Source organism: Pelophylax lessonae, assembly GCF_965119305.1.
Source record: "Pelophylax lessonae genome assembly, chromosome: 2".
Lineage (NCBI taxonomy): Eukaryota > Metazoa > Chordata > Amphibia > Anura > Ranidae > Pelophylax > Pelophylax lessonae.
In genome coordinates this window covers 97,147,408-97,159,499 of record NC_138769.1, presented here as the reverse complement: position 1 = coordinate 97,159,499, position 12,092 = coordinate 97,147,408, and the positions used below count along the sequence as shown (strand labels likewise).

The 12,092-nt window shown below is 40.0% G+C and overlaps 1 protein-coding gene across 1 annotated transcript in view; it reads right to left on the bottom strand.

Moving 5' to 3' along the window:
- Positions 1-12,092, bottom strand: part of HUNK (hormonally up-regulated Neu-associated kinase) — a 133,227-nt gene that overhangs the window by 120,677 nt on the left and 458 nt on the right. The gene's annotated exons all lie outside the window — the stretch shown is intronic.

Below are 12,092 nucleotides of genomic sequence, written 5' to 3'. Positions count from 1 at the left end.
CTGTCATAGTAGTTACAAAGAGGATTTAAAGGAATCCATTTAATTGCTGTATTGTACTTTAAAGGGCCCAATAACACCCTCACACACCTGTTATGCTTCCTATAATGCCCACCTGCTAGTGTGTGTTGTGCAGGGGCAGTGCCATACGCTGGAAGAACACTTCGCACTGTTTCCTACTTTTGCACGTCATAAGTAATATTTAATTAAATTATATGCATTTTAGCCTGTTGCTATGCATTGTAGTATATTGCACCAAGCTACTTAAAATGCAACCAATCTTACTTCAGTGAACACATTGTGCATTAGTCTGCCCCTATGTGGCTCTGTCGTAGAAGAGAGTGTGGTTGCAGGGAATTAGGTGATTAGGTGCTAGGTCCCTTTTGATCTAGAACCCCCCTGTAGTGATGTAATGGGTGAGTTAGTGCCCACATATAAGTCAAGTTGGGAGAGAAGTCATTGTGCAACTGGGGTATGGGAACCAGAGACCCCACCATTGGGCAGATGTAGTTAGAAAGTGGAAGCGCTAGACAGGGCTGGAGGAAAGGAAGAGGGGGTAGACCTGCACTCAGAAGAGCCAACTGTAGACTTCCAGACACTTATGGTATTGAGGGCTGGGAAGGGTTGCAAAAGGCCTTTTAGGCCAGGCCAAGAGTTCCCTGGAGTGACGCTATCCCCCTGGAGGGCCTGGGACTATCTACAAGGAACGGTGAGTGGACACAGGCAGCCTAAGGTGAGCCAGAACCTCTGAGTGAGCACCATTGTCCCTGAGTGGAGAGAGACTAAACTAGGGAAGATGGATTGCTATATGTGATGTTGGATGCTTTTACATATGACTGCTGCGAATTGGCCACTATATGAGACAGACAATGTAATGTCAAGTGAACCCGGATAGTATGTCGATGTGATGTAACTGTATTTGCCATATTTCAACTACCATCAGTAAAGTGCAGCAATCCTACTTCTGTGTGGACCCCTTTCACACTTGTCCGATCTAAAAGTCTCGCGATTTTGCCGCAATTTTACCGCAATTTTTTTGCCATGATTTTGACTGGACTTGACGCAATGCCTGTGTCTATGGAACTCAAAACGCATTAAAATTGGCCCAAGGTAGTGCAGGGACCAGGGCCGCTGATAGGGGGGACCACCAGCCCTCCTGTAGGGGGCCCGAGCACACAGGGGGCCCACACAGAGAGGGGGATTAGTGATGGACAACAAATACAGAAATCTTCCTCCAGCACCTGAATCTGATCTGTCCCTCTCCCTGCTATCAGCTTTTATCTGTTGAGAAAGAGACAGTTGTCCCTCACTAATCCCCTCCCTTGTGTTGGCCCCCCTCCCAGCACTGGCTCTAATGTTATCTCTACTCAGGAGTTTATTTGTAAATTGTAACTTTGTTTCTCTCTGCCTCTCTGATCACTGAGCTCCAACTGCCCAGCCTGTATATTTTTCTCATCTCATCTTCTTTTTTATTTAACATAGTTTTTTTTTTTTAGATTTAGCAGGAATTATGCGAGTTATGTTATATTTGTGTCTGCTAATAGTGATTTTGTTGTAATTTTAGCTAAATATATCTTTAATATTTTCTTGGGGGGGCCCTGCCAGGTAGTCTGTACGGGGCCCCGCGATTTCTAACAGCAGCCCTGGCAGGGACTACTTTAAAGTCATTGCGACTTGAAGTCATATACATATGAATGGTACTCATTGGAAATCATGGAGTATGACTTGTCATATGACTTTGCATTCCCAAATCGGAGGACAAGTCGCTCAAGTGTGAAAGAGGCCTAAAGGTTGAGGAGCAGGAATGTCATGAGGAGGCCTCTGGTATCGAGAGGGCACAAGATGGTGGAGGGTTGAAGCCTCAAGCAGGTGGGCTGTTGTTCTGGAAGGGAAGAAGCACGGCAGGGACTTGTGCTCTTGACGTCCTTCCATATCCGATCACAAGCCCCCTTAGAGGATGGTGGAGATGAGCCCAGAAGCCAAACCCCAGATAAACTGTTAAATTTATTTACACTTCAAATACATAAAGAAAAGCTGTTTTACCTACCCAAACAAAACTGTATTTTTGTTCAGGACCTTTTGTGATCCCAGCACCTATTCCAGACATCATAACAAGACCTTCATCCTCCTTTGAAGCACAAATCAACAGATCAAATCACATTCTAGTGTATTTATTGGCCAGTAAAGAGGCAGCAGAAGACTCATAGGCTCATCCCTCTGCTCACTGAGTTTTTAAATCTTGTCAACATGTTCCCTGTCAGCACACATGTCTAACGCTAGCTGCATTTAAAAATACATTTAATTATCCTTTGTTTTTCTCTTATTTATTTCAACCTATTTCAAATACCTTTGCTGCTGCAATATCCAGCTTTGAACAGCATTGTGAGTGAGCCTCCCAGTAAGCAGCTTACTTTAACCACACTGCCATCTAGTGGGACAAAACTCGCACTACAGCCACTCTGTGCAATATATCTCTTTGTCTTCATGATTGCTTTTTGTGTTCTACCAAGCGTACAAACTAAAGCTGTTATTTTTTGTTAATGCAGGGAGAACAGCCACAGGCAAGCTTCTGTTGTTGCTTAGAACACTGTTTCCTTTTTGGAATTGAAGAAAAAAGAAAAAATATTGCTGTTCGGTGAAGAAAAAGACTGGAGCGCACACAATGGAGAGGGCACAAAGGGATTCTGTTTATGCTCAGCTCCTCAGCATGCAATGATTTCTTACTTATTTACAGCAGATGAATAATACAGAACTGAGCTCAGGCTGGGCTCTGAAATGCCATTTGAAAAAAAAAAAAAAAATGCAAGCTAGTATTACAAGGCGTGCTTTGCAAAATTACAGTCTTACCCTGCACAAGGCGGAATTACACTGCCATTGTGATTACATTGGAACTTTGTGACCTGACGCACCAGGGATATAAAAGAACAGTGCCATCGCTGTGCCGCCAATAGAGATGGAGGAAATCCCGGAGGAAAAGGAGTTATTTGTTAGAGATAATTTTAAGTCCACCAGATTAGGGGTCGACTGATATCGTTTTTCAGGGCCAATACCGAGTTTTCGGCCAATAGCCAATATCAGGTGGAAAGGAAGAGAACTCACTGCTCTAGGTGATTCCAGAAGCCTAATGACACACCGGTGCACGCCTCGGCTCGCCTCCATGGATAATCAAATCTAGAAGAAATGGCTGCACTCCAGGTGTAATCAAAATCCAGGTTTATTAGCTGAACATCCCAATGTGACAAATGTGGCAAGGTAGACGCGTTTCACACACTAATATGTGTGCTTAATCATTACCGTAATAATTAAGCACACACACTAGTGTGTGAAACGCGTCTACCTTGCCAAATTAGTCACATTGGGATGTTCAACTAATAAACCTGGATTTTGATTACACCTGGAGTGCAGCCATTTCTTCTACATTTAGGCAATATCATGTGCCCATATTCTGTACATTTAACGTTTTTATTTTTACACTGTCCTTTTAATTTTTTTTTTTTTTTATCAATTTAATTGCTGTCACAAGGAATGTAAACATCCTTGTGATGGAAAAAGGCAGTGACAGGTACTCTTAATGGAGGGATTTGGGGTCTATAAGACCCCAAATCCCTCTTCTGCACTTAAAAGCATTCAAAATGCTACGTTTCACTGTTTGAAAAATACTGTAGTTTTTTTTTTTAAATCTGGCACCTTTAGGGCTCCAGTAACCGGAAGTGATGTCATGACATTGCTTCCAGGTTACTACATCGGAAATCAGAGCCCATTCCAGCTTAGTTCGGGCCTTCCAACGTTCCGGCTGATCACTTGGGCCCCCTGGTGGGACAGGAGACCCGGGCAAAGTAGCTGAAGGCGACGGGAGGGGGTGTCACCTCCCACTGCTTGTAATAAAAGCGGAGCGGCTGCTTAGACGCATTGGTTGTTATTACAAGAAAGCCGACCATCGGCTCTAAAAAAACGGAACAAGAAAAGGCAGCTGCAGGCATCACCCGGGTACAACCCCTTGAAGCAATATCAGTAATAACGGTAAGTCTGTGACTGATACTGATTCTTCAAAATAAGTGAATATCGCCCCCCCCCCCCCCATAATCAGCCGCACCGATAATCAGTCAACCTCTACACCAGATGTTCAATTACCTGTGTGGTGGTAGACTGGGCTCTGGGACATGTTGTCCTAGTCATTTCTGAACCCAAGAAAAATGCTAGAGTATAGTTTGCCATCTACAACAATCAGAATCTTGAAAATTTTAATTCTTAGAATCCATGCGTGCTTAAAGCAGAACTATGGCCTTCCATTAAAAAAGAAAAGAAATGCTGCATTTTTTCATACATACATCTGCACTTACAGAGGTTGATTTACTAAAAACAAATAGACTCTGTGCAGTTGCTCCAGAGCTTAGTAAATGAGCAGAACTTCTCAGCTGACTTCCATCATCCAATCATGTGCAAGCAAAAAAAAACTTTTTTGTTTTATTTTCCTTGCATGTGATTGGATATTCTCTGTGGCAACTGCACTTTCCAAGGTGCACAGTCCGCCTGCCTTTATTAAATCAACCTTACAGTTTTCTCTTAGCCCCCCTACAAAGCCCCACAATAACCTGTTTATCCACCTAATGCAGCCCCCTGTGATGGGGGTGGCAACAATGCTGCACTGCTCCTGGATTCGGAGCATAGTTGCCATTTTCACATAGGCTGTGCCTGCTTGTGCTATAGTAAGATGAGAAGGTGTTGCTGGGATGTGGCTATTAGCATTCTTACTACTGATTTACAAGCCTGTAACCTGTCAATCAGCACCTGGCAACACCTAGTCCCTCCCACAGCCTTCTAGAATGACAGCACTGTCTCTGTTGCTGAAACCCTCCCATTGTGAGCTGCAGTGTCTGGTAGGGGGAGCTGTGTGAGACACATAGCTCAGTCAAGGAAAGTAAAGGGAGTTTTATGTTTTCTTTATAAGGCTTTTACACCACATAATAACAGGACTTGGGACTTGTTTAGATTGTAATAAAGAAGCCATTAAAGAAGTACATCAAGTACCTCAAGGTACATCAAGTACCAAATTATTGTACAATATGGCAAAGATCTTATAGAGGAGAACCAACAATAGCTGACATGAAAACATTGACTTTGTAGGCACCAATATATAAAAATTAACACATTTTACTAGGTTACATCTTAAAATATTAATAGAAATCAAACAATAAAAATGAGGATGAGTGGTAGTTGGTAAGTATAGGTCACGCAAGCCAATGAAAGGCCACACAGAAGCAATGAAGATGCCTGAGCTGCAATCAGACCCAAAGCAGAGGCATGGGGCTAGACAGCCTGGTGGTAATCTGTTCTATATGTTTCGCAAATATTCGCTTATTCTGGAGCTCATAGGGTGGGGAGAGTGTAGGGTGTTAGTTCATCTTTTCATTTTCTCTGAAAATATTTTAATTAGTGAACAATTGCATGCCCACTCTCTTATCCCTTCAAGGTGAACTTACACTATAATTACATTTACAGTGCAAAATTAGTTCACAAACCGCATCAGCACCCAGAATTTTCCACATCAGATTACTCAGCAAAGGCAGTATAAATGCAAATAGCAGAGGTGATTTCTGTGCTAGACAACACCAATCTTAAATCATATGTAAATTAAAATAGGAAACCTAAATTAAACATAATTTGAAAAAGATTTCACCAAAATGATATTATTTGTTTATTTTTTTCAGTTTAAAGAAAAGAGAGGGGGGGGGGAGCACATATTTGATTACCAAGACATCCTGGCAGGATTAGAAATAATCACCCCTATGTGCTCTGGATTGTTTCCTGTCCTGCTGTGCTTGCTGATTGCTGAATAGTCTTCTTGCTATTAAGTTCTGAAATTGCGCCATCTAGTGGATAAGATCTGTAAAGCACTGTACAGCACAGTCAGGATTATTGCAATGTGCCAGATTGCTCCCAAAGGTAACATAATGTGCAATACTGTATGCCTTCAAGACACTGAAAATGGTGTTTGCTGAAATTATGTGAATTTTATCCTGCAATGTTGGCTTTATTGGCCCACAGCTGATCTTTTCTTCTCATCGTAGTGCAGTCAGCCTTTAATGTAGTTTTAACAATATACTTTATGTAACTGCACAATTAGGTTCAGTGTATCTGTCTATACAGCACCGACGTAGCATGAAAGTGGAAGAGCCCTAGACATAAAAGCTAACAATTTAAAATCCAAAATGGTTCCAGGATATATAAGCCTTAGCTGGGGCCTGTAGGTGGATGCTGATAAATTGACAGTGGTGGTACAGTTCTTGGCTGTACTATGACTGTCATGAAGTCTCACTCCTAATGCTGCAGATGAGTTCTTGGCTGTACCAGGACTGTCATGAAGTCTCACTCCTAATGCTGCAGATGAGTTCTTGGCTGTACCAGGACTGTCATGAAGTCTCACTCCTAATGCTGCAGAAATAATTAGAAATGCCTATAATAGCACTTTGCAACTGTGTTTATACAGCCATGACTTATCATGAATACAAAAGTCTGATGGTGTAGAGTTTCCGGCTTGGGCCTGTATATATCTGCCTCTATCAAATACTAGTAAACCTTAAAAAAAAATCCTCAAACAATGAGTATCTCTGATTTTGTTTTGGGTGGGGGCAGTCTGTGTGTCACATTTAGCTATGTTCTTTATATCTAGAAGCATGCCTTAGCCAACTTCTGCCATTGGAGCACATGCAACAAAAAGTCAAATGCATTTACTTATTGGGCAGTGCAGTGCAATATGAAGAACACCTTTCCCATTTCACCATTTATGTGTTGTAGCTCCAGTACACTTTTCCATCTATTTAGTGGCGTCACCAGTAGGGTCTTTTGACAAAACCAGTTCTTGGGCCCCACATTTAATGATTGGCAAAGTAGGCTAAAAAACAGAACTGAGTGCACTTTAGCACAGTTGCAGAGTTTGCTGTATAGCATTAGCAACTCACTGATTGCTTCCATTTGCTGTCTAGAATTGCTGTTTAATGAGTGGAATATTTAAAAAAATTCGAACTGAAGTTTAGATATGACACTTTTTACATTGTTACATTGGACCAATGTAAGTATGTGTGTGCCATACATGTGGGATCTCAGTAGAAGCTGGAAATCACTGTACTAGGCCCTGCTACTCCAATGATCACCACTAGCTTCTAAGTCCCGTGCCCAGTGGCTGTCCTGCTGCATTGTGAATACAGGTGTCTGCTTGCTCAGCATGGGCACCATTCAAGGAACATTTTGAATTTCCTCAATGAATGCAAAGCATTCTCTGATTGGATGAGGTGGGGAAGCCGGGCGGTGACATCATGATCTCTACCTCGTTCAATCAGAGAATACTTTATATTAATTTAGAAAATGCAAAGTGTTCTCTTATTGGATGAGGTGGGGAAGCTGGGCGGTGACATCATGATCTCTACCTCGTTCAATCAGAGAATACTTTGCATTAAGTTAGAGAATGAAAAGTGTTCTCTGAATGGGGCCCCTGCCAAGTAGTGGTGTCTAGTTCAGGGATAGCCAGCTTCCACGAGGATCCCACAGGTATGGCACATACTTACATATTGGTCCAAGCTGGATGTAAAAGTTGCTTCAGCTTTAATAGTGAATCCCGAGTTCATGATAAAAACCCCTTAAAATAAAATAGCTATTGCAGGTATAGGCAGCTTGAATACGGCATGCAGAAATCTTACTGCCTTGGCCACATATAGATATAAGAGGCCAAAAGGTGAAAATGGAAAGACCAACTTCCGATTTTGTGATGTGACGTCATCTCTGCAGGATTACACAAATCCCTACAAGGGGGGGATTTACTAAAACTGTATCGTGCAAAATCTGGTGCAGCTCTGCATAGAAACTAATCAGTTTTGAGGTTTTATTATCAAAGCTTAACTGAACAAGCTGAAGTTAGAAGCTTATTGGCTACCATGCACAGCTGCACCAGATTCTGAGTGCTCCAGTTTTAGTAAATCTTCCCCGATGTGCGTATTTTTTTTTTTTTTTTGTGGGGGGTGGGGGCAAATTATAAACTATCCTATAGCTCTAGCAGATCTTAGGTGTACACTATATCAAGGATACCCATTCTTTCTATACTTTTGTTGCATGTTTTGCATTTCCAAGAAGCAATTCGTTAAACAGCATCTCTAGCTATAATGCAAATCCCATTTCCAGAGAGAGGTTTACCGCCTTTAGGTTTTACTAGCTCGGTGTGCTGGGCAAATATCACACTAAGCACCATCTGCTGGTGAAATCTGGTATCACAATGTATCCATCCATAGTGACTACCAGTATAGGAATGGTCAGATTTCTGTCCGTGGCATGGGATATCCCTCTGCTAGTCTGATTTGTGAAAAATGGAGCAAAGAGATTGGGGGCAGCAGACAGGTTATGCATTCAAGTGAGATTGTCAAACAAAAACAGCGCATTTTCATATATCAAGCCATGTGTGTTATCTATCTATCTATCTATCTATCTATCTATCTATCTATCTATCTATCTATCTATCTATCTATCTATCTATCTATCTATCTATCTATCTATCTATCTATCTATCTATCTATCTATCTATCTATCTATCTATCTATCTATCTATCTATCTATCTATCTATCTATCTATCATCCTTATAGGATTAAGCAGTTAGTTCATATGTGCATTGCTGGGAGCTTTATCTCTATACATACCGTGCAATTTATTCCTGGTCACCTCTTTTAAATTGAGTCTACGCACAGCATACTACATTACCTATGTATCCATTTATCTGTCTCTACCATCCATATATGTATTAGTAAGCAGTTAGTTCAAATATGCATTGCTTGAACATCAGCTCTGTACACACCATGCAATGTGTTCCTGGGCATCTGCTCTGCCACGAGTCTACACATAGCATTAGTAACATTGCCACGTGTATTTACATGTGATATGGGGCACCGCTTTGTGCTACAAGAAATCCAAAGCAGCTCACATTGAACGTACACATGTACATTTCATTTTTGATCTGATATCAAACGTATATACCCAGCAAGGGAGCAGAGCAAGTTTGGACAACCTCACACCTTCCTGCTATCAGGTCTTCCCCTACCGTGCCAGCAGTACCTAGCATGGTATGCTAAGACTTGTAGTTCTTCAGTAACAATACAGATTCTTGATGCCTCTAAAGGGAATACTTATATAGATATATATGTGCATTCTTCTATTGTATCCACTATGACAGGTTAAAAATAAATTATATCAGCACACTATGATATATATAGAGATAGATAGATAGATAGATAGATAGATAGATAGATAGATAGATAGATAGATAGATAGATAGATAGATAGATAGATAGATAGATAGATAGATAGATAGATAGATAGATAGATAGATAGATAGATAGATAGATAGATAGATAGATAGATAGATAATATCATACAAGGAAGAATATTTAGACTTCACTCTGTAACACTCGTGATAGAGGTGGCAGACAGCAAATCCTAATATGTTCTTTATGCGATAACCCATTGTTACCCAGAACACTACTACCACCAGAATTAATATGCAGCAATGACTGTATGTCTCACATCTTTATGCTGGTACTGTTATAATTATTATTATTGGCAGTAATTAGTCTTCCTGAATGAACAAAAGGAGCAGCTTACAAATGAGTAACAATGCAAAAGCAAGTCACAGAGTGTGAAAACATGAGTCTCCCGGTGAAAATAATCTGGGATCCCACCAAGCCATCATAGTGACAATCAGCACTTAGAAAGAATTGCTAACATGGCACAGAAAAGCCAAGTGCTTTGTACTCTCACTAGGGTAAGCACCATGTAGATTGTACTCAGATGGCCATGATGTTAGTCTGCAAGTTGATATATACTATATATATATATATATATATATATATATATATATATATATATATATATATATATATATACTGTGTGTATAAATAATATATATATATATATATATTATACATAAAATATATAGCTCTAACTCTTTGCTTCTTGTGCAGCTGTTGGAGAACTGGCTGCAGGGCACTACACATATAAAATACAGCAATATGATTTATTTCTAAACAACTCTGAAACCGGTCCCACAAAGGACCACAGGGAGTATACATTAAGGGGGATTTACTAAAACTGGAGCATTCAGAATCTGGTGCAGCCGTGCATAGTAACCAACCAGCTTCAACTTCTTCAATTAAGCTTTGCCAATTAAAACCTGGAAGCTGATTGGTTTGCACCTCATTTTGCACTCTCCAGTTTTAGTAAATCATTCCCAATTGTCTTTACAGGATTCCAGGTGAAACAGCGTCCTTTGAGCAGGGAAATGTGGAGTTAAACTTTAAGTGCCGGTTCACACTACTCCGACTTGTCAGGCGGCTTGGTTGCCTGACAAGTAGCTCCATGCTGTGCAATGGAACCGTTCTAATAGGAGCGACTGAAATTTTTATTTTTTTGTTCACACAAATAGTGTTTTCTTTTGGTGATATTTAATCACCACTGGGTTTATTTTATGCTAAATAAATTTTAAAAAAGACCAAAAATTTTGGTGAAAAAACACCTTTTTTTTTTTTTACTTTCTACGAATTTTGCAATTATTATACAATTGTGCAAATAAATAATCTTTCTCCACTACTCTTGGGCGAAGTCGGAGCGACTTGCATTGACTTCTATTATGAGAAGTCGTTTGCAAGCCGCGATGAAGTCGTGCTGCACGGGCGACTTCAATGTCGCCCAAAGTCGGGGCGACTTTGAGTCTTGGTAGTGTGAACTGGCTCTTAGAGGTATATTTATAAAGCTGTGAAACTGGCATTCACCAAACATTCACTACAGGTGAATCCTGTCGCATGGGATTTAAATAAAAGTAGTTGATTCACTGTCATTGAATGTTTTTTTGACAGTCACATGCAGTGCTTCGTAAATATGCCCCTTGTCTTTTATTGTAACCTGGTGCATTGTTTCATTGGTACCCGATTGGTTGCTATATCAGTATCGGCTTCCCATCTGCCCCTGGATTGTGTGCTATTGTTATTTTTTTTTGTTTGTTTTAATCAATTAGCGCAACTGTTCCTGTAAACTGTTACCAATGAACAGAACTGTGCTTTTACCTGAAAGTGTTAAAACAGGCACTGACTGTGGTTCCCTAGAACTGGAAACACTCCCCTTAAAGTACACCTGTATAAAAGGGGCTGACCCTAAGTTGGCCAAACACTATAGAATCTTATTGTCCAATCTCCTTTAGACTTACCAAAACTATGGAAAAACCCAAACAATTGATTGCATTTTTATCCATGAGGCATGCCCTGGCACTGCACAGCGGATGGTAGATCTAGAAGAGATTGTACAATCAGATTGCATAGTGCATGGCCTGCTTTATTCTGCAAAAGCTAGCGTCCAAGCTGTCTTTACTGCTTCTAAGCCATATCTAAAAGAGATTGTACAATCAGAGTGCATAGTGCATGGCCTGCTTTATTCTGCAAAAGCTAGCTTCCAGGCTTCCTTCACTACTTCTAAGCCATAGACTCCAAACAATCATGCAGCAAGTGAAAGCCAGAATTTTTTATCCCAAATCTCTGAAGTTACTGAAGCCACGGCATCCTTATAACAGCCAGGCAGCTAGCAATTTCAGATGCAGAGGTCAGCAATGGAGGTCTTCATATTTCTCCATATTTATTTGATGACAGATTAAAGTGTATTGAAGGAAACCTAAGGACATGTGCTGCAAAAGAGAAAAAAAATAATGCATCCCATAGAGGAGAATTGGTACCCCAGAAGCATGCAAGTCTGTCCAATTTCTAATATGCAATATACCATATTTATATACATTTGCTGCATTTAGCAGAATAGCAATACATGCAAATAAATGGAGAAGTGCAAGCTAGAAAAAAAAAAGAAAACACTTGAATTGGAATAAAAAAAAAAAAATTATATATAAATATCTATATATATATATATATATATATATATATATATATATATATATATATATATATATAGATATATATAGATATATATAGATATATATAGATATATATAGATATATATAGATATATATAGATATATCTATCTATATATATATATATATATATATATATATATTTATAGA